The 25844-nt window shown below is 45.7% G+C and overlaps 49 non-coding genes across 49 annotated transcripts in view; all 49 read right to left on the bottom strand.

The window, feature by feature from the left end:
* Positions 1 to 432: 432 nt before the first annotated feature.
* On the bottom strand, positions 433 to 623 carry LOC143504037 (U2 spliceosomal RNA). The gene has a single exon (XR_013127309.1). It is a non-coding gene; the product is annotated as a U2 spliceosomal RNA (small nuclear RNA).
* Positions 624 to 776: 153 nt separating this feature from the next.
* LOC143504197 (U5 spliceosomal RNA) lies at positions 777 to 895 on the bottom strand. Its single transcript, XR_013127457.1, has one exon. It is a non-coding gene; the product is annotated as a U5 spliceosomal RNA (small nuclear RNA).
* Positions 896 to 1490: 595 nt separating this feature from the next.
* Positions 1491 to 1681, bottom strand: LOC143504036 (U2 spliceosomal RNA). Its single transcript, XR_013127308.1, has one exon. It is a non-coding gene; the product is annotated as a U2 spliceosomal RNA (small nuclear RNA).
* Positions 1682 to 1833: 152 nt separating this feature from the next.
* LOC143504196 (U5 spliceosomal RNA) lies at positions 1834 to 1952 on the bottom strand. Its single transcript, XR_013127456.1, has one exon. It is a non-coding gene; the product is annotated as a U5 spliceosomal RNA (small nuclear RNA).
* Positions 1953 to 2547: 595 nt separating this feature from the next.
* On the bottom strand, positions 2548 to 2738 carry LOC143504035 (U2 spliceosomal RNA). The gene has a single exon (XR_013127307.1). It is a non-coding gene; the product is annotated as a U2 spliceosomal RNA (small nuclear RNA).
* Positions 2739 to 2890: 152 nt separating this feature from the next.
* On the bottom strand, positions 2891 to 3009 carry LOC143504195 (U5 spliceosomal RNA). Its single transcript, XR_013127455.1, has one exon. It is a non-coding gene; the product is annotated as a U5 spliceosomal RNA (small nuclear RNA).
* A 592-nt stretch (positions 3010 to 3601) lies between these two features.
* LOC143504034 (U2 spliceosomal RNA) lies at positions 3602 to 3792 on the bottom strand. The gene has a single exon (XR_013127306.1). It is a non-coding gene; the product is annotated as a U2 spliceosomal RNA (small nuclear RNA).
* A 152-nt stretch (positions 3793 to 3944) lies between these two features.
* On the bottom strand, positions 3945 to 4063 carry LOC143504194 (U5 spliceosomal RNA). The gene has a single exon (XR_013127454.1). It is a non-coding gene; the product is annotated as a U5 spliceosomal RNA (small nuclear RNA).
* A 593-nt stretch (positions 4064 to 4656) lies between these two features.
* LOC143504033 (U2 spliceosomal RNA) lies at positions 4657 to 4847 on the bottom strand. The gene has a single exon (XR_013127305.1). It is a non-coding gene; the product is annotated as a U2 spliceosomal RNA (small nuclear RNA).
* Positions 4848 to 4999: 152 nt separating this feature from the next.
* On the bottom strand, positions 5000 to 5118 carry LOC143504192 (U5 spliceosomal RNA). The gene has a single exon (XR_013127452.1). It is a non-coding gene; the product is annotated as a U5 spliceosomal RNA (small nuclear RNA).
* Positions 5119 to 5713: 595 nt separating this feature from the next.
* On the bottom strand, positions 5714 to 5904 carry LOC143504032 (U2 spliceosomal RNA). The gene has a single exon (XR_013127304.1). It is a non-coding gene; the product is annotated as a U2 spliceosomal RNA (small nuclear RNA).
* A 152-nt stretch (positions 5905 to 6056) lies between these two features.
* On the bottom strand, positions 6057 to 6175 carry LOC143504191 (U5 spliceosomal RNA). Its single transcript, XR_013127451.1, has one exon. It is a non-coding gene; the product is annotated as a U5 spliceosomal RNA (small nuclear RNA).
* Positions 6176 to 6767: 592 nt separating this feature from the next.
* Positions 6768 to 6958, bottom strand: LOC143504030 (U2 spliceosomal RNA). The gene has a single exon (XR_013127302.1). It is a non-coding gene; the product is annotated as a U2 spliceosomal RNA (small nuclear RNA).
* Positions 6959 to 7110: 152 nt separating this feature from the next.
* Positions 7111 to 7229, bottom strand: LOC143504190 (U5 spliceosomal RNA). The gene has a single exon (XR_013127450.1). It is a non-coding gene; the product is annotated as a U5 spliceosomal RNA (small nuclear RNA).
* Positions 7230 to 7823: 594 nt separating this feature from the next.
* On the bottom strand, positions 7824 to 8014 carry LOC143504029 (U2 spliceosomal RNA). Its single transcript, XR_013127301.1, has one exon. It is a non-coding gene; the product is annotated as a U2 spliceosomal RNA (small nuclear RNA).
* Positions 8015 to 8166: 152 nt separating this feature from the next.
* On the bottom strand, positions 8167 to 8285 carry LOC143504189 (U5 spliceosomal RNA). The gene has a single exon (XR_013127449.1). It is a non-coding gene; the product is annotated as a U5 spliceosomal RNA (small nuclear RNA).
* Positions 8286 to 8877: 592 nt separating this feature from the next.
* LOC143504028 (U2 spliceosomal RNA) lies at positions 8878 to 9068 on the bottom strand. Its single transcript, XR_013127300.1, has one exon. It is a non-coding gene; the product is annotated as a U2 spliceosomal RNA (small nuclear RNA).
* Positions 9069 to 9220: 152 nt separating this feature from the next.
* LOC143504188 (U5 spliceosomal RNA) lies at positions 9221 to 9339 on the bottom strand. The gene has a single exon (XR_013127448.1). It is a non-coding gene; the product is annotated as a U5 spliceosomal RNA (small nuclear RNA).
* Positions 9340 to 9933: 594 nt separating this feature from the next.
* Positions 9934 to 10124, bottom strand: LOC143504027 (U2 spliceosomal RNA). Its single transcript, XR_013127299.1, has one exon. It is a non-coding gene; the product is annotated as a U2 spliceosomal RNA (small nuclear RNA).
* A 152-nt stretch (positions 10125 to 10276) lies between these two features.
* LOC143504207 (U5 spliceosomal RNA) lies at positions 10277 to 10394 on the bottom strand. Its single transcript, XR_013127465.1, has one exon. It is a non-coding gene; the product is annotated as a U5 spliceosomal RNA (small nuclear RNA).
* Positions 10395 to 10986: 592 nt separating this feature from the next.
* Positions 10987 to 11177, bottom strand: LOC143504026 (U2 spliceosomal RNA). Its single transcript, XR_013127298.1, has one exon. It is a non-coding gene; the product is annotated as a U2 spliceosomal RNA (small nuclear RNA).
* Positions 11178 to 11329: 152 nt separating this feature from the next.
* Positions 11330 to 11448, bottom strand: LOC143504187 (U5 spliceosomal RNA). The gene has a single exon (XR_013127447.1). It is a non-coding gene; the product is annotated as a U5 spliceosomal RNA (small nuclear RNA).
* Positions 11449 to 12040: 592 nt separating this feature from the next.
* LOC143504025 (U2 spliceosomal RNA) lies at positions 12041 to 12231 on the bottom strand. Its single transcript, XR_013127297.1, has one exon. It is a non-coding gene; the product is annotated as a U2 spliceosomal RNA (small nuclear RNA).
* A 152-nt stretch (positions 12232 to 12383) lies between these two features.
* Positions 12384 to 12502, bottom strand: LOC143504186 (U5 spliceosomal RNA). Its single transcript, XR_013127446.1, has one exon. It is a non-coding gene; the product is annotated as a U5 spliceosomal RNA (small nuclear RNA).
* Positions 12503 to 13096: 594 nt separating this feature from the next.
* LOC143504024 (U2 spliceosomal RNA) lies at positions 13097 to 13287 on the bottom strand. The gene has a single exon (XR_013127296.1). It is a non-coding gene; the product is annotated as a U2 spliceosomal RNA (small nuclear RNA).
* Positions 13288 to 13439: 152 nt separating this feature from the next.
* Positions 13440 to 13558, bottom strand: LOC143504185 (U5 spliceosomal RNA). The gene has a single exon (XR_013127445.1). It is a non-coding gene; the product is annotated as a U5 spliceosomal RNA (small nuclear RNA).
* Positions 13559 to 14152: 594 nt separating this feature from the next.
* Positions 14153 to 14343, bottom strand: LOC143504023 (U2 spliceosomal RNA). The gene has a single exon (XR_013127295.1). It is a non-coding gene; the product is annotated as a U2 spliceosomal RNA (small nuclear RNA).
* A 152-nt stretch (positions 14344 to 14495) lies between these two features.
* Positions 14496 to 14614, bottom strand: LOC143504184 (U5 spliceosomal RNA). The gene has a single exon (XR_013127444.1). It is a non-coding gene; the product is annotated as a U5 spliceosomal RNA (small nuclear RNA).
* Positions 14615 to 15209: 595 nt separating this feature from the next.
* LOC143504044 (U2 spliceosomal RNA) lies at positions 15210 to 15402 on the bottom strand. Its single transcript, XR_013127316.1, has one exon. It is a non-coding gene; the product is annotated as a U2 spliceosomal RNA (small nuclear RNA).
* A 154-nt stretch (positions 15403 to 15556) lies between these two features.
* On the bottom strand, positions 15557 to 15675 carry LOC143504183 (U5 spliceosomal RNA). The gene has a single exon (XR_013127443.1). It is a non-coding gene; the product is annotated as a U5 spliceosomal RNA (small nuclear RNA).
* Positions 15676 to 16267: 592 nt separating this feature from the next.
* Positions 16268 to 16458, bottom strand: LOC143504022 (U2 spliceosomal RNA). The gene has a single exon (XR_013127294.1). It is a non-coding gene; the product is annotated as a U2 spliceosomal RNA (small nuclear RNA).
* Positions 16459 to 16610: 152 nt separating this feature from the next.
* LOC143504181 (U5 spliceosomal RNA) lies at positions 16611 to 16729 on the bottom strand. The gene has a single exon (XR_013127441.1). It is a non-coding gene; the product is annotated as a U5 spliceosomal RNA (small nuclear RNA).
* Positions 16730 to 17321: 592 nt separating this feature from the next.
* On the bottom strand, positions 17322 to 17512 carry LOC143504021 (U2 spliceosomal RNA). The gene has a single exon (XR_013127293.1). It is a non-coding gene; the product is annotated as a U2 spliceosomal RNA (small nuclear RNA).
* A 152-nt stretch (positions 17513 to 17664) lies between these two features.
* LOC143504180 (U5 spliceosomal RNA) lies at positions 17665 to 17783 on the bottom strand. Its single transcript, XR_013127440.1, has one exon. It is a non-coding gene; the product is annotated as a U5 spliceosomal RNA (small nuclear RNA).
* A 595-nt stretch (positions 17784 to 18378) lies between these two features.
* LOC143504019 (U2 spliceosomal RNA) lies at positions 18379 to 18569 on the bottom strand. The gene has a single exon (XR_013127291.1). It is a non-coding gene; the product is annotated as a U2 spliceosomal RNA (small nuclear RNA).
* A 152-nt stretch (positions 18570 to 18721) lies between these two features.
* Positions 18722 to 18840, bottom strand: LOC143504179 (U5 spliceosomal RNA). Its single transcript, XR_013127439.1, has one exon. It is a non-coding gene; the product is annotated as a U5 spliceosomal RNA (small nuclear RNA).
* A 593-nt stretch (positions 18841 to 19433) lies between these two features.
* On the bottom strand, positions 19434 to 19624 carry LOC143504018 (U2 spliceosomal RNA). Its single transcript, XR_013127290.1, has one exon. It is a non-coding gene; the product is annotated as a U2 spliceosomal RNA (small nuclear RNA).
* Positions 19625 to 19776: 152 nt separating this feature from the next.
* LOC143504178 (U5 spliceosomal RNA) lies at positions 19777 to 19895 on the bottom strand. Its single transcript, XR_013127438.1, has one exon. It is a non-coding gene; the product is annotated as a U5 spliceosomal RNA (small nuclear RNA).
* A 594-nt stretch (positions 19896 to 20489) lies between these two features.
* On the bottom strand, positions 20490 to 20680 carry LOC143504017 (U2 spliceosomal RNA). The gene has a single exon (XR_013127289.1). It is a non-coding gene; the product is annotated as a U2 spliceosomal RNA (small nuclear RNA).
* A 152-nt stretch (positions 20681 to 20832) lies between these two features.
* On the bottom strand, positions 20833 to 20951 carry LOC143504177 (U5 spliceosomal RNA). Its single transcript, XR_013127437.1, has one exon. It is a non-coding gene; the product is annotated as a U5 spliceosomal RNA (small nuclear RNA).
* A 595-nt stretch (positions 20952 to 21546) lies between these two features.
* Positions 21547 to 21737, bottom strand: LOC143504016 (U2 spliceosomal RNA). The gene has a single exon (XR_013127288.1). It is a non-coding gene; the product is annotated as a U2 spliceosomal RNA (small nuclear RNA).
* Positions 21738 to 21889: 152 nt separating this feature from the next.
* Positions 21890 to 22008, bottom strand: LOC143504176 (U5 spliceosomal RNA). The gene has a single exon (XR_013127436.1). It is a non-coding gene; the product is annotated as a U5 spliceosomal RNA (small nuclear RNA).
* Positions 22009 to 22600: 592 nt separating this feature from the next.
* On the bottom strand, positions 22601 to 22791 carry LOC143504015 (U2 spliceosomal RNA). Its single transcript, XR_013127287.1, has one exon. It is a non-coding gene; the product is annotated as a U2 spliceosomal RNA (small nuclear RNA).
* Positions 22792 to 22943: 152 nt separating this feature from the next.
* LOC143504175 (U5 spliceosomal RNA) lies at positions 22944 to 23062 on the bottom strand. The gene has a single exon (XR_013127435.1). It is a non-coding gene; the product is annotated as a U5 spliceosomal RNA (small nuclear RNA).
* A 589-nt stretch (positions 23063 to 23651) lies between these two features.
* Positions 23652 to 23842, bottom strand: LOC143504038 (U2 spliceosomal RNA). The gene has a single exon (XR_013127310.1). It is a non-coding gene; the product is annotated as a U2 spliceosomal RNA (small nuclear RNA).
* Positions 23843 to 23994: 152 nt separating this feature from the next.
* LOC143504174 (U5 spliceosomal RNA) lies at positions 23995 to 24113 on the bottom strand. Its single transcript, XR_013127434.1, has one exon. It is a non-coding gene; the product is annotated as a U5 spliceosomal RNA (small nuclear RNA).
* Positions 24114 to 24705: 592 nt separating this feature from the next.
* LOC143504014 (U2 spliceosomal RNA) lies at positions 24706 to 24896 on the bottom strand. Its single transcript, XR_013127286.1, has one exon. It is a non-coding gene; the product is annotated as a U2 spliceosomal RNA (small nuclear RNA).
* A 152-nt stretch (positions 24897 to 25048) lies between these two features.
* LOC143504173 (U5 spliceosomal RNA) lies at positions 25049 to 25167 on the bottom strand. The gene has a single exon (XR_013127433.1). It is a non-coding gene; the product is annotated as a U5 spliceosomal RNA (small nuclear RNA).
* Positions 25168 to 25760: 593 nt separating this feature from the next.
* LOC143504013 (U2 spliceosomal RNA) overlaps positions 25761 to 25844 on the bottom strand; it is a 191-nt gene continuing 107 nt past the window's right edge. Inside the window, exon 1 of the small nuclear RNA XR_013127285.1 lies at positions 25761 to 25844. This exon is cut by the window's right edge and continues 107 nt beyond it. This is a non-coding gene — a small nuclear RNA (U2 spliceosomal RNA).

Here is a 25844-nt window from a genome sequence, read left to right as displayed (position 1 = left end):
AAAAAAAAAAAAAAAAAAAAAAAGAACAAAAACGGAGGGAAAACTGCAAACAGCCGAAAGGGGAGTGGCCTCCGCTCTCACTGCATTTGTGACCAGCTGACAATTGCAGGCAGACAGACAGAGACCACTCACCCCTTCATTCTTGCCTATTTAAGGAGTGGAGTGAGCTGCTTTGTTTTATTTATTTATTCATTTTGGCTGCTCCCTCACATGGACAGACAGACAGACAAATCAATAATATATATACATATTATATATATATATATATATATTATATATATATATATACACACACACACACACACACACACACACACTCACACACACACACACACACACCAAATAAATAAATAAATACATTCATTCATTCATTAAAATAAAACAGGCTGATCATACCAAACAGCAACAAACTCTTTTTTTCACACAAGCTTAGGAAGGTGCACCGTTCCTGGAGGTACTGCAATACCAGGTCGATGCGTGGGGCGAACGGGGCAAGCCCCTGTTTCGCCTCCCTGTTCTAAAAATCCATTTAATATGAAGTCCTCGTATAGAGGACGTATCAGATATTAAACTGATAAGAACAGATACTACACTTGATCTTAGCCAAAAGGCCGAGAAGCGATAACCTGAAATGGGCGCTGGACCGGGCACCGGCCTCGCAGGCAGGGAGGCCTCCTCCGTGGCATACCCGCCCTTCCCCCCCTCTTCCAGACACCCACCGAGCCACTCCCAGCCCCCGCCCTAAGTTTATACATTCTCGTTGTACGGATTGTTGCGGCCCCGCCCGGAGGCAGAGCGCTCCAAAAAATCACTTTGACTCTTTGACGTTCCCCTCCACGGAAATCTTTAGTAAAAGGCGAAAGATTTGTGCGTGAATGAAGAGAAACCCGAGCTATAGCCGTGTACGCTCAGGCGTCCCGCCACGCCAACAAAGAGCCTAGCTCGTTTGTTCGCGGTAACAAGGGAGGAGCCTGCGAGGCTGTGGCTTGCTTGTTGCAAACAACAGGGCTGGCAGGCAATGAGAGAGAGAGAGAAAACAGGAACAATTTCAAAAAAAAAAAAAAAAAAAAAAAAAAAAAGAACAAAAACGGAGGGAAAACTGCAAACAGCCGAAAGGGGAGTGGCCTCCGCTCTCACTGCATTTGTGACCAGCTGACAATTGCAGGCAGACAGACAGAGACCACTCACCCCTTCATTCTTGCCTATTTAAGGAGTGGAGTGAGCTGCTTTGTTTTATTTATTTATTCATTTTGGCTGCTCCCTCACATGGACAGACAGACAGACAAATCAATAAATATATATACATATTATATATATATATATATATATATATATATATATATATACACACACACACACACACACACACACACACACACACACACACACACACACACCAAATAAATAAATAAATACATTCATTCATTCATTAAAATAAAACAGGCTGATCATACCAAACAGCAACAAACTCTTTTTTTCACACAAGCTTAGGAAGGTGCACCGTTCCTGGAGGTACTGCAATACCAGGTCGATGCGTGGGGCGAACGGGGCAAGCCCCTGTTTCGCCTCCCTGTTCTAAAAATCCATTTAATATGAAGTCCTCGTATAGAGGACGTATCAGATATTAAACTGATAAGAACAGATACTACACTTGATCTTAGCCAAAAGGCCGAGAAGCGATAACCTGAAATGGGCGCTGGACCGGGCACCGGCCTCGCAGGCAGGGAGGCCTCCTCCGTGGCATACCCGCCCTTCCCCCCTCTTCCAGACACCCACCGAGCCACTCCCAGCCCCCGCCCTAAGTTTATACATTCTCGTTGTACGGATTGTTGCGGCCCCGCCCGGAGGCAGAGCGCTCCAAAAAATCACTTTGACTCTTTGACGTTCCCCTCCACGGAAATCTTTAGTAAAAGGCGAAAGATTTGTGCGTGAATGAAGAGAAACCCGAGCTATAGCCGTGTACGCTCAGGCGTCCCGCCACGCCAACAAAGAGCCTAGCTCGTTTGTTCGCGGTAACAAGGGAGGAGCCTGCGAGGCTGTGGCTTGCTTGTTGCAAACAACAGGGCTGGCAGGCAATGAGAGAGAGAGAGAAAACAGGAACAATTTCAAAAAAAAAAAAAAAAAAAAAAAAAAAAAGAACAAAAACGGAGGGAAAACTGCAAACAGCCGAAAGGGGAGTGGCCTCCGCTCTCACTGCATTTGTGACCAGCTGACAATTGCAGGCAGACAGACAGAGACCACTCACCCCTTCATTCTTGCCTATTTAAGGAGTGGAGTGAGCTGCTTTGTTTTATTTATTTATTCATTTTGGCTGCTCCCTCACATGGACAGACAGACAGACAAATCAATAAATATATATACATATTATATATATATATATATATATATATATATATATATATACACACACACACACACACACACACACACACACACACACACACACACACACACCAAATAAATAAATAAATACATTCATTCATTCATTAAAATAAAACAGGCTGATCATACCAAACAGCAACAAACTCTTTTTTTCACACAAGCTTAGGAAGGTGCACCGTTCCTGGAGGTACTGCAATACCAGGTCGATGCGTGGGGCGAACGGGGCAAGCCCCTGTTTCGCCTCCCTGTTCTAAAAATCCATTTAATATGAAGTCCTCGTATAGAGGACGTATCAGATATTAAACTGATAAGAACAGATACTACACTTGATCTTAGCCAAAAGGCCGAGAAGCGATAACCTGAAATGGGCGCTGGACCGGGCACCGGCCTCGCAGGCAGGGAGGCCTCCTCCGTGGCATACCCGCCCTTCCCCCCTCTTCCAGACACCCACCGAGCCACTCCCAGCCCCCGCCCTAAGTTTATACATTCTCGTTGTACGGATTGTTGCGGCCCCGCCCGGAGGCAGAGCGCTCCAAAAAATCACTTTGACTCTTTGACGTTCCCCTCCACGGAAATCTTTAGTAAAAGGCGAAAGATTTGTGCGTGAATGAAGAGAAACCCGAGCTATAGCCGTGTACGCTCAGGCGTCCCGCCACGCCAACAAAGAGCCTAGCTCGTTTGTTCGCGGTAACAAGGGAGGAGCCTGCGAGGCTGTGGCTTGCTTGTTGCAAACAACAGGGCTGGCAGGCAATGAGAGAGAGAGAGAAAACAGGAACAATTTCAAAAAAAAAAAAAAAAAAAAAAAAAAAAGAACAAAAACGGAGGGAAAACTGCAAACAGCCGAAAGGGGAGTGGCCTCCGCTCTCACTGCATTTGTGACCAGCTGACAATTGCAGGCAGACAGACAGAGACCACTCACCCCTTCATTCTTGCCTATTTAAGGAGTGGAGTGAGCTGCTTTGTTTTATTTATTTATTCATTTTGGCTGCTCCCTCACATGGACAGACAGACAGACAAATCAATAAATATATATACATATTATATATATATATATATATATATATATATATATATATACACACACACACACACACACACACACACACACACACACACACACACACACCAAATAAATAAATAAATACATTCATTCATTCATTAAAATAAAACAGGCTGATCATACCAAACAGCAACAAACTCTTTTTTTCACACAAGCTTAGGAAGGTGCACCGTTCCTGGAGGTACTGCAATACCAGGTCGATGCGTGGGGCGAACGGGGCAAGCCCCTGTTTCGCCTCCCTGTTCTAAAAATCCATTTAATATGAAGTCCTCGTATAGAGGACGTATCAGATATTAAACTGATAAGAACAGATACTACACTTGATCTTAGCCAAAAGGCCGAGAAGCGATAACCTGAAATGGGCGCTGGACCGGGCACCGGCCTCGCAGGCAGGGAGGCCTCCTCCGTGGCATACCCGCCCTTCCCCCCTCTTCCAGACACCCACCGAGCCACTCCCAGCCCCCGCCCTAAGTTTATACATTCTCGTTGTACGGATTGTTGCGGCCCCGCCCGGAGGCAGAGCGCTCCAAAAAATCACTTTGACTCTTTGACGTTCCCCTCCACGGAAATCTTTAGTAAAAGGCGAAAGATTTGTGCGTGAATGAAGAGAAACCCGAGCTATAGCCGTGTACGCTCAGGCGTCCCGCCACGCCAACAAAGAGCCTAGCTCGTTTGTTCGCGGTAACAAGGGAGGAGCCTGCGAGGCTGTGGCTTGCTTGTTGCAAACAACAGGGCTGGCAGGCAATGAGAGAGAGAGAGAAAACAGGAACAATTTCAAAAAAAAAAAAAAAAAAAAAAAAAAAAAGAACAAAAACGGAGGGAAAACTGCAAACAGCCGAAAGGGGAGTGGCCTCCGCTCTCACTGCATTTGTGACCAGCTGACAATTGCAGGCAGACAGACAGAGACCACTCACCCCTTCATTCTTGCCTATTTAAGGAGTGGAGTGAGCTGCTTTGTTTTATTTATTTATTCATTTTGGCTGCTCCCTCACATGGACAGACAGACAGACAAATCAATAAATATATATACATATTATATATATATATATATATATATATATATATATATATACACACACACACACACACACACACACACACACACACACACACACACACACCAAATAAATAAATAAATACATTCATTCATTCATTAAAATAAAACAGGCTGATCATACCAAACAGCAACAAACTCTTTTTTTCACACAAGCTTAGGAAGGTGCACCGTTCCTGGAGGTACTGCAATACCAGGTCGATGCGTGGGGCGAACGGGGCAAGCCCCTGTTTCGCCTCCCTGTTCTAAAAATCCATTTAATATGAAGTCCTCGTATAGAGGACGTATCAGATATTAAACTGATAAGAACAGATACTACACTTGATCTTAGCCAAAAGGCCGAGAAGCGATAACCTGAAATGGGCGCTGGACCGGGCACCGGCCTCGCAGGCAGGGAGGCCTCCTCCGTGGCATACCCGCCCTTCCCCCCTCTTCCAGACACCCACCGAGCCACTCCCAGCCCCCGCCCTAAGTTTATACATTCTCGTTGTACGGATTGTTGCGGCCCCGCCCGGAGGCAGAGCGCTCCAAAAAATCACTTTGACTCTTTGACGTTCCCCTCCACGGAAATCTTTAGTAAAAGGCGAAAGATTTGTGCGTGAATGAAGAGAAACCCGAGCTATAGCCGTGTACGCTCAGGCGTCCCGCCACGCCAACAAAGAGCCTAGCTCGTTTGTTCGCGGTAACAAGGGAGGAGCCTGCGAGGCTGTGGCTTGCTTGTTGCAAACAACAGGGCTGGCAGGCAATGAGAGAGAGAGAGAAAACAGGAACAATTTCAAAAAAAAAAAAAAAAAAAAAAAAAAAAAGAACAAAAACGGAGGGAAAACTGCAAACAGCCGAAAGGGGAGTGGCCTCCGCTCTCACTGCATTTGTGACCAGCTGACAATTGCAGGCAGACAGACAGAGACCACTCACCCCTTCATTCTTGCCTATTTAAGGAGTGGAGTGAGCTGCTTTGTTTTATTTATTTATTCATTTTGGCTGCTCCCTCACATGGACAGACAGACAGACAAATCAATAAATATATATACATATTATATATATATATATATATATATATATATATATATATACACACACACACACACACACACACACACACACACACACACACACACACACACCAAATAAATAAATAAATACATTCATTCATTCATTAAAATAAAACAGGCTGATCATACCAAACAGCAACAAACTCTTTTTTTCACACAAGCTTAGGAAGGTGCACCGTTCCTGGAGGTACTGCAATACCAGGTCGATGCGTGGGGCGAACGGGGCAAGCCCCTGTTTCGCCTCCCTGTTCTAAAAATCCATTTAATATGAAGTCCTCGTATAGAGGACGTATCAGATATTAAACTGATAAGAACAGATACTACACTTGATCTTAGCCAAAAGGCCGAGAAGCGATAACCTGAAATGGGCGCTGGACCGGGCACCGGCCTCGCAGGCAGGGAGGCCTCCTCCGTGGCATACCCGCCCTTCCCCCCTCTTCCAGACACCCACCGAGCCACTCCCAGCCCCCGCCCTAAGTTTATACATTCTCGTTGTACGGATTGTTGCGGCCCCGCCCGGAGGCAGAGCGCTCCAAAAAATCACTTTGACTCTTTGACGTTCCCCTCCACGGAAATCTTTAGTAAAAGGCGAAAGATTTGTGCGTGAATGAAGAGAAACCCGAGCTATAGCCGTGTACGCTCAGGCGTCCCGCCACGCCAACAAAGAGCCTAGCTCGTTTGTTCGCGGTAACAAGGGAGGAGCCTGCGAGGCTGTGGCTTGCTTGTTGCAAACAACAGGGCTGGCAGGCAATGAGAGAGAGAGAGAAAACAGGAACAATTTCAAAAAAAAAAAAAAAAAAAAAAAAAAAAGAACAAAAACGGAGGGAAAACTGCAAACAGCCGAAAGGGGAGTGGCCTCCGCTCTCACTGCATTTGTGACCAGCTGACAATTGCAGGCAGACAGACAGAGACCACTCACCCCTTCATTCTTGCCTATTTAAGGAGTGGAGTGAGCTGCTTTGTTTTATTTATTTATTCATTTTGGCTGCTCCCTCACATGGACAGACAGACAGACAAATCAATAAATATATATACATATTATATATATATATATATATATATATATATATATATATACACACACACACACACACACACACACACACACACACACACACACACACACCAAATAAATAAATAAATACATTCATTCATTCATTAAAATAAAACAGGCTGATCATACCAAACAGCAACAAACTCTTTTTTTCACACAAGCTTAGGAAGGTGCACCGTTCCTGGAGGTACTGCAATACCAGGTCGATGCGTGGGGCGAACGGGGCAAGCCCCTGTTTCGCCTCCCTGTTCTAAAAATCCATTTAATATGAAGTCCTCGTATAGAGGACGTATCAGATATTAAACTGATAAGAACAGATACTACACTTGATCTTAGCCAAAAGGCCGAGAAGCGATAACCTGAAATGGGCGCTGGACCGGGCACCGGCCTCGCAGGCAGGGAGGCCTCCTCCGTGGCATACCCGCCCTTCCCCCCTCTTCCAGACACCCACCGAGCCACTCCCAGCCCCCGCCCTAAGTTTATACATTCTCGTTGTACGGATTGTTGCGGCCCCGCCCGGAGGCAGAGCGCTCCAAAAAATCACTTTGACTCTTTGACGTTCCCCTCCACGGAAATCTTTAGTAAAAGGCGAAAGATTTGTGCGTGAATGAAGAGAAACCCGAGCTATAGCCGTGTACGCTCAGGCGTCCCGCCACGCCAACAAAGAGCCTAGCTCGTTTGTTCGCGGTAACAAGGGAGGAGCCTGCGAGGCTGTGGCTTGCTTGTTGCAAACAACAGGGCTGGCAGGCAATGAGAGAGAGAGAGAAAACAGGAACAATTTCAAAAAAAAAAAAAAAAAAAAAAAAAAAAGAACAAAAACGGAGGGAAAACTGCAAACAGCCGAAAGGGGAGTGGCCTCCGCTCTCACTGCATTTGTGACCAGCTGACAATTGCAGGCAGACAGACAGAGACCACTCACCCCTTCATTCTTGCCTATTTAAGGAGTGGAGTGAGCTGCTTTGTTTTATTTATTTATTCATTTTGGCTGCTCCCTCACATGGACAGACAGACAGACAAATCAATAAATATATATACATATTATATATATATATATATATATATATATATATATATATACACACACACACACACACACACACACACACACACACACACACACACACACACCAAATAAATAAATAAATACATTCATTCATTCATTAAAATAAAACAGGCTGATCATACCAAACAGCAACAAACTCTTTTTTTCACACAAGCTTAGGAAGGTGCACCGTTCCTGGAGGTACTGCAATACCAGGTCGATGCGTGGGGCGAACGGGGCAAGCCCCTGTTTCGCCTCCCTGTTCTAAAAATCCATTTAATATGAAGTCCTCGTATAGAGGACGTATCAGATATTAAACTGATAAGAACAGATACTACACTTGATCTTAGCCAAAAGGCCGAGAAGCGATAACCTGAAATGGGCGCTGGACCGGGCACCGGCCTCGCAGGCAGGGAGGCCTCCTCCGTGGCATACCCGCCCTTCCCCCCTCTTCCAGACACCCACCGAGCCACTCCCAGCCCCCGCCCTAAGTTTATACATTCTCGTTGTACGGATTGTTGCGGCCCCGCCCGGAGGCAGAGCGCTCCAAAAAATCACTTTGACTCTTTGACGTTCCCCTCCACGGAAATCTTTAGTAAAAGGCGAAAGATTTGTGCGTGAATGAAGAGAAACCCGAGCTATAGCCGTGTACGCTCAGGCGTCCCGCCACGCCAACAAAGAGCCTAGCTCGTTTGTTCGCGGTAACAAGGGAGGAGCCTGCGAGGCTGTGGCTTGCTTGTTGCAAACAACAGGGCTGGCAGGCAATGAGAGAGAGAGAGAAAACAGGAACAATTTCAAAAAAAAAAAAAAAAAAAAAAAAAAAAGAACAAAAACGGAGGGAAAACTGCAAACAGCCGAAAGGGGAGTGGCCTCCGCTCTCACTGCATTTGTGACCAGCTGACAATTGCAGGCAGACAGACAGAGACCACTCACCCCTTCATTCTTGCCTATTTAAGGAGTGGAGTGAGCTGCTTTGTTTTATTTATTTATTCATTTTGGCTGCTCCCTCACATGGACAGACAGACAGACAAATCAATAAATATATATACATATTATATATATATATATATATATATATATATATATATATACACACACACACACACACACACACACACACACACACACACACACACACACCAAATAAATAAATAAATACATTCATTCATTCATTAAAATAAAACAGGCTGATCATACCAAACAGCAACAAACTCTTTTTTTCACACAAGCTTAGGAAGGTGCACCGTTCCTGGAGGTACTGCAATACCAGGTCGATGCGTGGGGCGAACGGGGCAAGCCCCTGTTTCGCCTCCCTGTTCTAAAAATCCATTTAATATGAAGTCCTCGTATAGAGGACGTATCAGATATTAAACTGATAAGAACAGATACTACACTTGATCTTAGCCAAAAGGCCGAGAAGCGATAACCTGAAATGGGCGCTGGACCGGGCACCGGCCTCGCAGGCAGGGAGGCCTCCTCCGTGGCATACCCGCCCTTCCCCCCTCTTCCAGACACCCACCGAGCCACTCCCAGCCCCCGCCCTAAGTTTATACATTCTCGTTGTACGGATTGTTGCGGCCCCGCCCGGAGGCAGAGCGCTCCAAAAAATCACTTTGACTCTTTGACGTTCCCCTCCACGGAAATCTTTAGTAAAAGGCGAAAGATTTGTGCGTGAATGAAGAGAAACCCGAGCTATAGCCGTGTACGCTCAGGCGTCCCGCCACGCCAACAAAGAGCCTAGCTCGTTTGTTCGCGGTAACAAGGGAGGAGCCTGCGAGGCTGTGGCTTGCTTGTTGCAAACAACAGGGCTGGCAGGCAATGAGAGAGAGAGAGAAAACAGGAACAATTTCAAAAAAAAAAAAAAAAAAAAAAAAAAAAGAACAAAAACGGAGGGAAAACTGCAAACAGCCGAAAGGGGAGTGGCCTCCGCTCTCACTGCATTTGTGACCAGCTGACAATTGCAGGCAGACAGACAGAGACCACTCACCCCTTCATTCTTGCCTATTTAAGGAGTGGAGTGAGCTGCTTTGTTTTATTTATTTATTCATTTTGGCTGCTCCCTCACATGGACAGACAGACAGACAAATCAATAAATATATATACATATTATATATATATATATATATATATATATATATATATATACACACACACACACACACACACACACACACACACACACACACACACACACACCAAATAAATAAATAAATACATTCATTCATTCATTAAAATAAAACAGGCTGATCATACCAAACAGCAACAAACTCTTTTTTTCACACAAGCTTAGGAAGGTGCACCGTTCCTGGAGGTACTGCAATACCAGGTCGATGCGTGGGGCGAACGGGGCAAGCCCCTGTTTCGCCTCCCTGTTCTAAAAATCCATTTAATATGAAGTCCTCGTATAGAGGACGTATCAGATATTAAACTGATAAGAACAGATACTACACTTGATCTTAGCCAAAAGGCCGAGAAGCGATAACCTGAAATGGGCGCTGGACCGGGCACCGGCCTCGCAGGCAGGGAGGCCTCCTCCGTGGCATACCCGCCCTTCCCCCCTCTTCCAGACACCCACCGAGCCACTCCCAGCCCCCGCCCTAAGTTTATACATTCTCGTTGTACGGATTGTTGCGGCCCCGCCCGGAGGCAGAGCGCTCCAAAAAATCACTTTGACTCTTTGACGTTCCCCTCCACGGAAATCTTTAGTAAAGGCGAAAGATTTGTGCGTGAATGAAGAGAAACCCGAGCTATAGCCGTGTACGCTCAGGCGTCCCGCCACGCCAACAAAGAGCCTAGCTCGTTTGTTCGCGGTAACAAGGGAGGAGCCTGCGAGGCTGTGGCTTGCTTGTTGCAAACAACAGGGCTGGCAGGCAATGAGAGAGAGAGAGAAAACAGGAACAATTTCAAAAAAAAAAAAAAAAAAAAAAAAAAAAGAACAAAAACGGAGGGAAAACTGCAAACAGCCGAAAGGGGAGTGGCCTCCGCTCTCACTGCATTTGTGACCAGCTGACAATTGCAGGCAGACAGACAGAGACCACTCACCCCTTCATTCTTGCCTATTTAAGGAGTGGAGTGAGCTGCTTTGTTTTATTTATTTATTCATTTTGGCTGCTCCCTCACATGGACAGACAGACAGACAAATCAATAAATATATATACATATTATATATATATATATATATATATATATATATATATATATACACACACACACACACACACACACACACACACACACACACACACACACCAAATAAATAAATAAATACATTCATTCATTCATTAAAATAAAACAGGCTGATCATACCAAACAGCAACAAACTCTTTTTTTCACACAAGCTTAGGAAGGTGCACCGTTCCTGGAGGTACTGCAATACCAGGTCGATGCGTGGGGCGAACGGGGCAAGCCCCTGTTTCGCCTCCCTGTTCTAAAAATCCATTTAATATGAAGTCCTCGTATAGAGGACGTATCAGATATTAAACTGATAAGAACAGATACTACACTTGATCTTAGCCAAAAGGCCGAGAAGCGATAACCTGAAATGGGCGCTGGACCGGGCACCGGCCTCGCAGGCAGGGAGGCCTCCTCCGTGGCATACCCGCCCTTCCCCCCTCTTCCAGACACCCACCGAGCCACTCCCAGCCCCCGCCCTAAGTTTATACATTCTCGTTGTACGGATTGTTGCGGCCCCGCCCGGAGGCAGAGCGCTCCAAAAAATCACTTTGACTCTTTGACGTTCCCCTCCACGGAAATCTTTAGTAAAAGGCGAAAGATTTGTGCGTGAATGAAGAGAAACCCGAGCTATAGCCGTGTACGCTCAGGCGTCCCGCCACGCCAACAAAGAGCCTAGCTCGTTTGTTCGCGGTAACAAGGGAGGAGCCTGCGAGGCTGTGGCTTGCTTGTTGCAAACAACAGGGCTGGCAGGCAATGAGAGAGAGAGAGAAAACAGGAACAATTTCAAAAAAAAAAAAAAAAAAAAAAAAAAAAGAACAAAAACGGAGGGAAAACTGCAAACAGCCGAAAGGGGAGTGGCCTCCGCTCTCACTGCATTTGTGACCAGCTGACAATTGCAGGCAGACAGACAGAGACCACTCACCCCTTCATTCTTGCCTATTTAAGGAGTGGAGTGAGCTGCTTTGTTTTATTTATTTATTCATTTTGGCTGCTCCCTCACATGGACAGACAGACAGACAAATCAATAAATATATATACATATTATATATATATATATATATATATATATATATATATATACACACACACACACACACACACACACACACACACACACACACACACACACCAAATAAATAAATAAATACATTCATTCATTCATTAAAATAAAACAGGCTGATCATACCAAACAGCAACAAACTCTTTTTTTCACACAAGCTTAGGAAGGTGCACCGTTCCTGGAGGTACTGCAATACCAGGTCGATGCGTGGGGCGAACGGGGCAAGCCCCTGTTTCGCCTCCCTGTTCTAAAAATCCATTTAATATGAAGTCCTCGTATAGAGGACGTATCAGATATTAAACTGATAAGAACAGATACTACACTTGATCTTAGCCAAAAGGCCGAGAAGCGATAACCTGAAATGGGCGCTGGACCGGGCACCGGCCTCGCAGGCAGGGAGGCCTCCTCCGTGGCATACCCGCCCTTCCCCCCTCTTCCAGACACCCACCGAGCCACTCCCAGCCCCCGCCCTAAGTTTATACATTCTCGTTGTACGGATTGTTGCGGCCCCGCCCGGAGGCAGAGCGCTCCAAAAAATCACTTTGACTCTTTGACGTTCCCCTCCACGGAAATCTTTAGTAAAAGGCGAAAGATTTGTGCGTGAATGAAGAGAAACCCGAGCTATAGCCGTGTACGCTCAGGCGTCCCGCCACGCCAACAAAGAGCCTAGCTCGTTTGTTCGCGGTAACAAGGGAGGAGCCTGCGAGGCTGTGGCTTGCTTGTTGCAAACAACAGGGCTGGCAGGCAATGAGAGAGAGAGAGAAAACAGGAACAATTTCAAAAAAAAAAAAAAAAAAAAAAAAAAAAGAACAAAAACGGAGGGAAAACTGCAAACAGCCGAAAGGGGAGTGGCCTCCGCTCTCACTGCATTTGTGACCAGCTGACAATTGCAGGCAGACAGACAGAGACCACTCACCCCTTCATTCTTGCCTATTTAAGGAGTGGAGTGAGCTGCTTTGTTTTATTTATTTATTCATTTTGGCTGCTCCCTCACATGGACAGACAGACAGACAAATCAATAAATATATATACATATTATATATATATATATATATATATATATATATATATACACACACACACACACACACACACACACACACACACACACACACACACACACACCAAATAAATAAATAAATACATTCATTCATTCATTAAAATAAAACAGGCTGATCATACCAAACAGCAACAAACTCTTTTTTTCACACAAGCTTAGGAAGGTGCACCGTTCCTGGAGGTACTGCAATACCAGGTCGATGCGTGGGGCGAACGGGGCAAGCCCCTGTTTCGCCTCCCTGTTCTAAAAATCCATTTAATATGAAGTCCTCGTATAGAGGACGTATCAGATATTAAACTGATAAGAACAGATACTACACTTGATCTTAGCCAAAAGGCCGAGAAGCGATAACCTGAAATGGGCGCTGGACCGGGCACCGGCCTCGCAGGCAGGGAGGCCTCCTCCGTGGCATACCCGCCCTTCCCCCCTCTTCCAGACACCCACCGAGCCACTCCCAGCCCCCGCCCTAAGTTTATACATTCTCGTTGTACGGATTGTTGCGGCCCCGCCCGGAGGCAGAGCGCTCCAAAAAATCACTTTGACTCTTTGACGTTCCCCTCCACGGAAATCTTTAGTAAAAGGCGAAAGATTTGTGCGTGAATGAAGAGAAACCCGAGCTATAGCCGTGTACGCTCAGGCGTCCCGCCACGCCAACAAAGAGCCTAGCTCGTTTGTTCGCGGTAACAAGGGAGGAGCCTGCGAGGCTGTGGCTTGCTTGTTGCAAACAACAGGGCTGGCAGGCAATGAGAGAGAGAGAGAAAACAGGAACAATTTCAAAAAAAAAAAAAAAAAAAAAAAAAAAAGAACAAAAACGGAGGGAAAACTGCAAACAGCCGAAAGGGGAGTGGCCTCCGCTCTCACTGCATTTGTGACCAGCTGACAATTGCAGGCAGACAGACAGAGACCACTCACCCCTTCATTCTTGCCTATTTAAGGAGTGGAGTGAGCTGCTTTGTTTTATTTATTTATTCATTTTGGCTGCTCCCTCACATGGACAGACAGACAGACAAATCAATAAATATATATACATATTATATATATATATATATATATATATATATATATATATATACACACACACACACACACACACACACACACACACACACACACACACACACCAAATAAATAAATAAATACATTCATTCATTCATTAAAATAAAACAGGCTGATCATACCAAACAGCAACAAACTCTTTTTTTCACACAAGCTTAGGAAGGTGCACCGTTCCTGGAGGTACTGCAATACCAGGTCGATGCGTGGGGCGAACGGGGCAAGCCCCTGTTTCGCCTCCCTGTTCTAAAAATCCATTTAATATGAAGTCCTCGTATAGAGGACGTATCAGATATTAAACTGATAAGAACAGATACTACACTTGATCTTAGCCAAAAGGCCGAGAAGCGATAACCTGAAATGGGCGCTGGACCGGGCACCGGCCTCGCAGGCAGGGAGGCCTCCTCCGTGGCATACCCGCCCTTCCCCCCTCTTCCAGACACCCACCGAGCCACTCCCAGCCCCCGCCCTAAGTTTATACATTCTCGTTGTACGGATTGTTGCGGCCCCGCCCGGAGGCAGAGCGCTCCAAAAAATCACTTTGACTCTTTGACGTTCCCCTCCACGGAAATCTTTAGTAAAAGGCGAAAGATTTGTGCGTGAATGAAGAGAAACCCGAGCTATAGCCGTGTACGCTCAGGCGTCCCGCCACGCCAACAAAGAGCCTAGCTCGTTTGTTCGCGGTAACAAGGGAGGAGCCTGCGAGGCTGTGGCTTGCTTGTTGCAAACAACAGGGCTGGCAGGCAATGAGAGAGAGAGAGAAAACAGGAACAATTTCAAAAAAAAAAAAAAAAAAAAAAAAAAAAAGAACAAAAACGGAGGGAAAACTGCAAACAGCCGAAAGGGGAGTGGCCTCCGCTCTCACTGCATTTGTGACCAGCTGACAATTGCAGGCAGACAGACAGAGACCACTCACCCCTTCATTCTTGCCTATTTAAGGAGTGGAGTGAGCTGCTTTGTTTTATTTATTTATTCATTTTGGCTGCTCCCTCACATGGACAGACAGACAGACAAATCAATAAATATATATACATATTATATATATATATATATATATATATATATATATATATACACACACACACACACACACACACACACACACACACACACACACACACACACCAAATAAATAAATAAATACATTCATTCATTCATTAAAATAAAACAGGCTGATCATACCAAACAGCAACAAACTCTTTTTTTCACACAAGCTTAGGAAGGTGCACCGTTCCTGGAGGTACTGCAATACCAGGTCGATGCGTGGGGCGAACGGGGCAAGCCCCTGTTTCGCCTCCCTGTTCTAAAAATCCATTTAATATGAAGTCCTCGTATAGAGGACGTATCAGATATTAAACTGATAAGAACAGATACTACACTTGATCTTAGCCAAAAGGCCGAGAAGAGCGATAACCTGAAATGGGCGCTGGACCGGGCACCGGCCTCGCAGGCAGGGAGGCCTCCTCCGTGGCATACCCGCCCTTCCCCCCTCTTCCAGACACCCACCGAGCCACTCCCAGCCCCCGCCCTAAGTTTTTATACATTCTCGTTGTACGGATTGTTGCGGCCCCGCCCGGAGGCAGAGCGCTCCAAAAAATCACTTTGACTCTTTGACGTTCCCCTCCACGGAAATCTTTAGTAAAAGGCGAAAGATTTGTGCGTGAATGAAGAGAAACCCGAGCTATAGCCGTGTACGCTCAGGCGTCCCGCCACGCCAACAAAGAGCCTAGCTCGTTTGTTCGCGGTAACAAGGGAGGAGCCTGCGAGGCTGTGGCTTGCTTGTTGCAAACAACAGGGCTGGCAGGCAATGAGAGAGAGAGAGAAAACAGGAACAATTTCAAAAAAAAAAAAAAAAAAAAAAAAAAAAGAACAAAAACGGAGGGAAAACTGCAAACAGCCGAAAGGGGAGTGGCCTCCGCTCTCACTGCATTTGTGACCAGCTGACAATTGCAGGCAGACAGACAGAGACCACTCACCCCTTCATTCTTGCCTATTTAAGGAGTGGAGTGAGCTGCTTTGTTTTATTTATTTATTCATTTTGGCTGCTCCCTCACATGGACAGACAGACAGACAAATCAATAAATATATATACATATTATATATATATATATATATATATATATATATATATATACACACACACACACACACACACACACACACACACACACACACACACACACCAAATAAATAAATAAATACATTCATTCATTCATTAAAATAAAACAGGCTGATCATACCAAACAGCAACAAACTCTTTTTTTCACACAAGCTTAGGAAGGTGCACCGTTCCTGGAGGTACTGCAATACCAGGTCGATGCGTGGGGCGAACGGGGCAAGCCCCTGTTTCGCCTCCCTGTTCTAAAAATCCATTTAATATGAAGTCCTCGTATAGAGGACGTATCAGATATTAAACTGATAAGAACAGATACTACACTTGATCTTAGCCAAAAGGCCGAGAAGCGATAACCTGAAATGGGCGCTGGACCGGGCACCGGCCTCGCAGGCAGGGAGGCCTCCTCCGTGGCATACCCGCCCTTCCCCCCTCTTCCAGACACCCACCGAGCCACTCCCAGCCCCCGCCCTAAGTTTATACATTCTCGTTGTACGGATTGTTGCGGCCCCGCCCGGAGGCAGAGCGCTCCAAAAAATCACTTTGACTCTTTGACGTTCCCCTCCACGGAAATCTTTAGTAAAAGGCGAAAGATTTGTGCGTGAATGAAGAGAAACCCGAGCTATAGCCGTGTACGCTCAGGCGTCCCGCCACGCCAACAAAGAGCCTAGCTCGTTTGTTCGCGGTAACAAGGGAGGAGCCTGCGAGGCTGTGGCTTGCTTGTTGCAAACAACAGGGCTGGCAGGCAATGAGAGAGAGAGAGAAAACAGGAACAATTTCAAAAAAAAAAAAAAAAAAAAAAAAAAAAGAACAAAAACGGAGGGAAAACTGCAAACAGCCGAAAGGGGAGTGGCCTCCGCTCTCACTGCATTTGTGACCAGCTGACAATTGCAGGCAGACAGACAGAGACCACTCACCCCTTCATTCTTGCCTATTTAAGGAGTGGAGTGAGCTGCTTTGTTTTATTTATTTATTCATTTTGGCTGCTCCCTCACATGGACAGACAGACAGACAAATCAATAAATATATATACATATTATATATATATATATATATATATATATATATATATATACACACACACACACACACACACACACACACACACACACACACACACACACCAAATAAATAAATAAATACATTCATTCATTCATTAAAATAAAACAGGCTGATCATACCAAACAGCAACAAACTCTTTTTTTCACACAAGCTTAGGAAGGTGCACCGTTCCTGGAGGTACTGCAATACCAGGTCGATGCGTGGGGCGAACGGGGCAAGCCCCTGTTTCGCCTCCCTGTTCTAAAAATCCATTTAATATGAAGTCCTCGTATAGAGGACGTATCAGATATTAAACTGATAAGAACAGATACTACACTTGATCTTAGCCAAAAGGCCGAGAAGCGATAACCTGAAATGGGCGCTGGACCGGGCACCGGCCTCGCAGGCAGGGAGGCCTCCTCCGTGGCATACCCGCCCTTCCCCCCTCTTCCAGACACCCACCGAGCCACTCCCAGCCCCCGCCCTAAGTTTATACATTCTCGTTGTACGGATTGTTGCGGCCCCGCCCGGAGGCAGAGCGCTCCAAAAAATCACTTTGACTCTTTGACGTTCCCCTCCACGGAAATCTTTAGTAAAAGGCGAAAGATTTGTGCGTGAATGAAGAGAAACCCGAGCTATAGCCGTGTACGCTCAGGCGTCCCGCCACGCCAACAAAGAGCCTAGCTCGTTTGTTCGCGGTAACAAGGGAGGAGCCTGCGAGGCTGTGGCTTGCTTGTTGCAAACAACAGGGCTGGCAGGCAATGAGAGAGAGAGAGAAAACAGGAACAATTTCAAAAAAAAAAAAAAAAAAAAAAAAAAAAAGAACAAAAACGGAGGGAAAACTGCAAACAGCCGAAAGGGGAGGGAGTGGCCTCCGCTCTCACTGCATTTGTGACCAGCTGACAATTGCAGGCAGACAGACAGAGACCACTCACCCCTTCATTCTTGCCTATTTAAGGAGTGGAGTGAGCTGCTTTGTTTTATTTATTTATTCATTTTGGCTGCTCCCTCACATGGACAGACAGACAGACAAATCAATAAATATATATACATATTATATATATATATATATATATATATATATATATATATACACACACACACACACACACACACACACACACACACACACACACACACCAAATAAATAAATAAATACATTCATTCATTCATTAAAATAAAACAGGCTGATCATACCAAACAGCAACAAACTCTTTTTTTCACACAAGCTTAGGAAGGTGCACCGTTCCTGGAGGTACTGCAATACCAGGTCGATGCGTGGGGCGAACGGGGCAAGCCCCTGTTTCGCCTCCCTGTTCTAAAAATCCATTTAATATGAAGTCCTCGTATAGAGGACGTATCAGATATTAAACTGATAAGAACAGATACTACACTTGATCTTAGCCAAAAGGCCGAGAAGCGATAACCTGAAATGGGCGCTGGACCGGGCACCGGCCTCGCAGGCAGGGAGGCCTCCTCCGTGGCATACCCGCCCTTCCCCCCTCTTCCAGACACCCACCGAGCCACTCCCAGCCCCCGCCCTAAGTTTATACATTCTCGTTGTACGGATTGTTGCGGCCCCGCCCGGAGGCAGAGCGCTCCAAAAAATCACTTTGACTCTTTGACGTTCCCCTCCACGGAAATCTTTAGTAAAAGGCGAAAGATTTGTGCGTGAATGAAGAGAAACCCGAGCTATAGCCGTGTACGCTCAGGCGTCCCGCCACGCCAACAAAGAGCCTAGCTCGTTTGTTCGCTGGTAACAAGGGAGGAGCCTGCGAGGCTGTGGCTTGCTTGTTGCAAACAACAGGGCTGGCAGGCAATGAGAGAGAGAGAGAAAACAGGAACAATTTCAAAAAAAAAAAAAAAAAAAAAAAAAAAAGAACAAAAACGGAGGGAAAACTGCAAACAGCCGAAAGGGGAGTGGCCTCCGCTCTCACTGCATTTGTGACCAGCTGACAATTGCAGGCAGACAGACAGAGACCACTCACCCCTTCATTCTTGCCTATTTAAGGAGTGGAGTGAGCTGCTTTGTTTTATTTATTTATTCATTTTGGCTGCTCCCTCACATGGACAGACAGACAGACAAATCAATAAATATATATACATATTATATATATATATATATATATATATATATATATATATACACACACACACACACACACACACACACACACACACACACACACACACACCAAATAAATAAATAAATACATTCATTCATTCATTAAAATAAAACAGGCTGATCATACCAAACAGCAACAAACTCTTTTTTTCACACAAGCTTAGGAAGGTGCACCGTTCCTGGAGGTACTGCAATACCAGGTCGATGCGTGGGGCGAACGGGGCAAGCCCCTGTTTCGCCTCCCTGTTCTAAAAATCCATTTAATATGAAGTCCTCGTATAGAGGACGTATCAGATATTAAACTGATAAGAACAGATACTACACTTGATCTTAGCCAAAAGGCCGAGAAGCGATAACCTGAAATGGGCGCTGGACCGGGCACCGGCCTCGCAGGCAGGGAGGCCTCCTCCGTGGCATACCCGCCCTTCCCCCCTCTTCCAGACACCCACCGAGCCACTCCCAGCCCCCGCCCTAAGTTTATACATTCTCGTTGTACGGATTGTTGCGGCCCCGCCCGGAGGCAGAGCGCTCCAAAAAATCACTTTGACTCTTTGACGTTCCCCTCCACGGAAATCTTTAGTAAAAGGCGAAAGATTTGTGCGTGAATGAAGAGAAACCCGAGCTATAGCCGTGTACGCTCAGGCGTCCCGCCACGCCAACAAAGAGCCTAGCTCGTTTGTTCGCGGTAACAAGGGAGGAGCCTGCGAGGCTGTGGCTTGCTTGTTGCAAACAACAGGGCTGGCAGGCAATGAGAGAGAGAGAGAAAACAGGAACAATTTCAAAAAAAAAAAAAAAAAAAAAAAAAAAAGAACAAAAACGGAGGGAAAACTGCAAACAGCCGAAAGGGGAGTGGCCTCCGCTCTCACTGCATTTGTGACCAGCTGACAATTGCAGGCAGACAGACAGAGACCACTCACCCCTTCATTCTTGCCTATTTAAGGAGTGGAGTGAGCTGCTTTGTTTTATTTATTTATTCATTTTGGCTGCTCCCTCACATGGACAGACAGACAGACAAATCAATAAATATATATACATATTATATATATATATATATATATATATATATATATATATACACACACACACACACACACACACACACACACACACACACACACACACACACCAAATAAATAAATAAATACATTCATTCATTCATTAAAATAAAACAGGCTGATCATACCAAACAGCAACAAACTCTTTTTTTCACACAAGCTTAGGAAGGTGCACCGTTCCTGGAGGTACTGCAATACCAGGTCGATGCGTGGGGCGAACGGGGCAAGCCCCTGTTTCGCCTCCCTGTTCTAAAAATCCATTTAATATGAAGTCCTCGTATAGAGGACGTATCAGATATTAAACTGATAAGAACAGATACTACACTTGATCTTAGCCAAAAGGCCGAGAAGCGATAACCTGAAATGGGCGCTGGACCGGGCACCGGCCTCGCAGGCAGGGAGGCCTCCTCCGTGGCATACCCGCCCTTCCCCCCTCTTCCAGACACCCACCGAGCCACTCCCAGCCCCCGCCCTAAGTTTATACATTCTCGTTGTACGGATTGTTGCGGCCCCGCCCGGAGGCAGAGCGCTCCAAAAAATCACTTTGACTCTTTGACGTTCCCCTCCACGGAAATCTTTAGTAAAAGGCGAAAGATTTGTGCGTGAATGAAGAGAAACCCGAGCTATAGCCGTGTACGCTCAGGCGTCCCGCCACGCCAACAAAGAGCCTAGCTCGTTTGTTCGCGGTAACAAGGGAGGAGCCTGCGAGGCTGTGGCTTGCTTGTTGCAAACAACAGGGCTGGCGGCAGGCAATGAGAGAGAGAGAGAAAACAGGAACAATTTCAAAAAAAAAAAAAAAAAAAAAAAAAAAAGAACAAAAACGGAGGGAAAACTGCAAACAGCCGAAAGGGGAGTGGCCTCCGCTCTCACTGCATTTGTGACCAGCTGACAATTGCAGGCAGACAGACAGAGACCACTCACCCCTTCATTCTTGCCTATTTAAGGAGTGGAGTGAGCTGCTTTGTTTTATTTATTTATTCATTTTGGCTGCTCCCTCACATGGACAGACAGACAGACAAATCAATAAATATATATACATATTATATATATATATATATATATATATATATATATATATACACACACACACACACACACACACACACACACACACACACACACACACACCAAATAAATAAATAAATACATTCATTCATTCATTAAAATAAAACAGGCTGATCATACCAAACAGCAACAAACTCTTTTTTTCACACAAGCTTAGGAAGGTGCACCGTTCCTGGAGGTACTGCAATACCAGGTCGATGCGTGGGGCGAACGGGGCAAGCCCCTGTTTCGCCTCCCTGTTCTAAAAATCCATTTAATATGAAGTCCTCGTATAGAGGACGTATCAGATATTAAACTGATAAGAACAGATACTACACTTGATCTTAGCCAAAAGGCCGAGAAGCGATAACCTGAAATGGGCGCTGGACCGGGCACCGGCCTCGCAGGCAGGGAGGCCTCCTCCGTGGCATACCCGCCCTTCCCCCCTCTTCCAGACACCCACCGAGCCACTCCCAGCCCCCGCCCTAAGTTTATACATTCTCGTTGTACGGATTGTTGCGGCCCCGCCCGGAGGCAGAGCGCTCCAAAAAATCACTTTGACTCTTTGACGTTCCCCTCCACGGAAATCTTTAGTAAAAGGCGAAAGATTTGTGCGTGAATGAAGAGAAACCCGAGCTATAGCCGTGTACGCTCAGGCGTCCCGCCACGCCAACAAAGAGCCTAGCTCGTTTGTTCGCGGTAACAAGGGAGGAGCCTGCGAGGCTGTGGCTTGCTTGTTGCAAACAACAGGGCTGGCAGGCAATGAGAGAGAGAGAGAAAACAGGAACAATTTCAAAAAAAAAAAAAAAAAAAAAAAAAAAAGAACAAAAACGGAGGGAAAACTGCAAACAGCCGAAAGGGGAGTGGCCTCCGCTCTCACTGCATTTGTGACCAGCTGACAATTGCAGGCAGACAGACAGAGACCACTCACCCCTTCATTCTTGCCTATTTAAGGAGTGGAGTGAGCTGCTTTGTTTTATTTATTTATTCATTTTGGCTGCTCCCTCACATGGACAGACAGACAGACAAATCAATAAATATATATACATATTATATATATATATATATATATATATATATATATATATACACACACACACACACACACACACACACACACACACACACACACACACACCAAATAAATAAATAAATACATTCATTCATTCATTAAAATAAAACAGGCTGATCATACCAAACAGCAACAAACTCTTTTTTTCACACAAGCTTAGGAAGGTGCACCGTTCCTGGAGGTACTGCAATACCAGGTCGATGCGTGGGGCGAACGGGGCAAGCCCCTGTTTCGCCTCCCTGTTCTAAAAATCCATTTAATATGAAGTCCTCGTATAGAGGACGTATCAGATATTAAACTGATAAGAACAGATACTACACTTGATCTTAGCCAAAAGGCCGAGAAGCGATAACCTGAAATGGGCGCTGGACCGGGCACCGGCCTCGCAGGCAGGGAGGCCTCCTCCGTGGCATACCCGCCCTTCCCCCCTCTTCCAGACACCCACCGAGCCACTCCCAGCCCCCGCCCTAAGTTTATACATTCTCGTTGTACGGATTGTTGCGGCCCCGCCCGGAGGCAGAGCGCTCCAAAAAATCACTTTGACTCTTTGACGTTCCCCTCCACGGAAATCTTTAGTAAAAGGCGAAAGATTTGTGCGTGAATGAAGAGAAACCCGAGCTATAGCCGTGTACGCTCAGGCGTCCCGCCACGCCAACAAAGAGCCTAGCTCGTTTGTTCGCGGTAACAAGGGAGGAGCCTGCGAGGCTGTGGCTTGCTTGTTGCAAACAACAGGGCTGGCAGGCAATGAGAGAGAGAGAGAAAACAGGAACAATTTCAAAAAAAAAAAAAAAAAAAAAAAAAAAAGAACAAAAACGGAGGGAAAACTGCAAACAGCCGAAAGGGGAGTGGCCTCCGCTCTCACTGCATTTGTGACCAGCTGACAATTGCAGGCAGACAGACAGAGACCACTCACCCCTTCATTCTTGCCTATTTAAGGAGTGGAGTGAGCTGCTTTGTTTTATTTATTTATTCATTTTGGCTGCTCCCTCACATGGACAGACAGACAGACAAATCAATAAATATATATACATATTATATATATATATATATATATATATATATATATATATACACACACACACACACACACACACACACACACACACACACACACACACACCAAATAAATAAATAAATACATTCATTCATTCATTAAAATAAAACAGGCTGATCATACCAAACAGCAACAAACTCTTTTTTTCACACAAGCTTAGGAAGCACCGTTCCTGGAGGTACTGCAATACCAGGTCGATGCGTGGGGCGAACGGGGCAAGCCCCTGTTTCGCCTCCCTGTTCTAAAAATCCATTTAATATGAAGTCCTCGTATAGAGGACGTATCAGATATTAAACTGATAAGAACAGATACTACACTTGATCTTAGCCAAAAGGCCGAGAAGCGATAACCTGAAATGGGCGCTGGACCGGGCACCGGCCTCGCAGGCAGGGAGGCCTCCTCCGTGGCATACCCGCCCTTCCCCCCTCTTCCAGACACCCACCGAGCCACTCCCAGCCCCCGCCCTAAGTTTATACATTCTCGTTGTACGGATTGTTGCGGCCCCGCCCGGAGGCAGAGCGCTCCAAAAAATCACTTTGACTCTTTGACGTTCCCCTCCACGGAAATCTTTAGTAAAAGGCGAAAGATTTGTGCGTGAATGAAGAGAAACCCGAGCTATAGCCGTGTACGCTCAGGCGTCCCGCCACGCCAACAAAGAGCCTAGCTCGTTTGTTCGCGGTAACAAGGGAGGAGCCTGCGAGGCTGTGGCTTGCTTGTTGCAAACAACAGGGCTGGCAGGCAATGAGAGAGAGAGAGAAAACAGGAACAATTTCAAAAAAAAAAAAAAAAAAAAAAAAAAAAGAACAAAAACGGAGGGAAAACTGCAAACAGCCGAAAGGGGAGTGGCCTCCGCTCTCACTGCATTTGTGACCAGCTGACAATTGCAGGCAGACAGACAGAGACCACTCACCCCTTCATTCTTGCCTATTTAAGGAGTGGAGTGAGCTGCTTTGTTTTATTTATTTATTCATTTTGGCTGCTCCCTCACATGGACAGACAGACAGACAAATCAATAAATATATATACATATTATATATATATATATATATATATATATATATATATATACACACACACACACACACACACACACACACACACACACACACACACACACCAAATAAATAAATAAATACATTCATTCATTCATTAAAATAAAACAGGCTGATCATACCAAACAGCAACAAACTCTTTTTTTCACACAAGCTTAGGAAGGTGCACCGTTCCTGGAGGTACTGCAATACCAGGTCGATGCGTGGGGCGAACGGGGCAAGCCCCTGTTTCGCCTCCCTGTTCTAAAAATCCATTTAATATGAAGTCCTCGTATAGAGGACGTATCAGATATTAAACTGATAAGAACAGATACTACACTTGATCTTAGCCAAAAGGCCGAGAAGCGATAACCTGAAATGGGCGCTGGACCGGGCACCGGCCTCGCAGGCAGGGAGGCCTCCTCCGTGGCATACCCGCCCTTCCCCCCTCTTCCAGACACCCACCGAGCCACTCCCAGCCCCCGCCCTAAGTTTATACATTCTCGTTGTACGGATTGTTGCGGCCCCGCCCGGAGGCAGAGCGCTCCAAAAAATCACTTTGACTCTTTGACGTTCCCCTCCACGGAAATCTTTAGTAAAAGGCGAAAGATTTGTGCGTGAATGAAGAGAAACCCGAGCTATAGCCGTGTACGCTCAGGCGTCCCGCCACGCCAACAAAGAGCCTAGCTCGTTTGTTCGCGGTAACAAGGGAGGAGCCTGCGAGGCTGTGGCTTGCTTGTTGCAAACAACAGGGCTGGCAGGCAATGAGAGAGAGAGAGAAAACAGGAACAATTTCAAAAAAAAAAAAAAAAAAAAAAAAAAAAAGAACAAAAACGGAGGGAAAACTGCAAACAGCCGAAAGGGGAGTGGCCTCCGCTCTCACTGCATTTGTGACCAGCTGACAATTGCAGGCAGACAGACAGAGACCACTCACCCCTTCATTCTTGCCTATTTAAGGAGTGGAGTGAGCTGCTTTGTTTTATTTATTTATTCATTTTGGCTGCTCCCTCACATGGACAGACAGACAGACAAATCAATAAATATATATACATATTATATATATATATATATATATATATATATATATATATACACACACACACACACACACACACACACACACACACACACACACACACACCAAATAAATAAATAAATACATTCATTCATTCATTAAAATAAAACAGGCTGATCATACCAAACAGCAACAAACTCTTTTTTTCACACAAGCTTAGGAAGGTGCACCGTTCCTGGAGGTACTGCAATACCAGGTCGATGCGTGGGGCGAACGGGGCAAGCCCCTGTTTCGCCTCCCTGT

The sequence above is a fragment of the Brachyhypopomus gauderio genome, unplaced genomic scaffold (genome assembly GCF_052324685.1).
Source record: "Brachyhypopomus gauderio isolate BG-103 unplaced genomic scaffold, BGAUD_0.2 sc238, whole genome shotgun sequence".
Lineage (NCBI taxonomy): Eukaryota > Metazoa > Chordata > Actinopteri > Gymnotiformes > Hypopomidae > Brachyhypopomus > Brachyhypopomus gauderio.
This window is presented reverse-complemented; position numbering and strand designations above follow the sequence as displayed.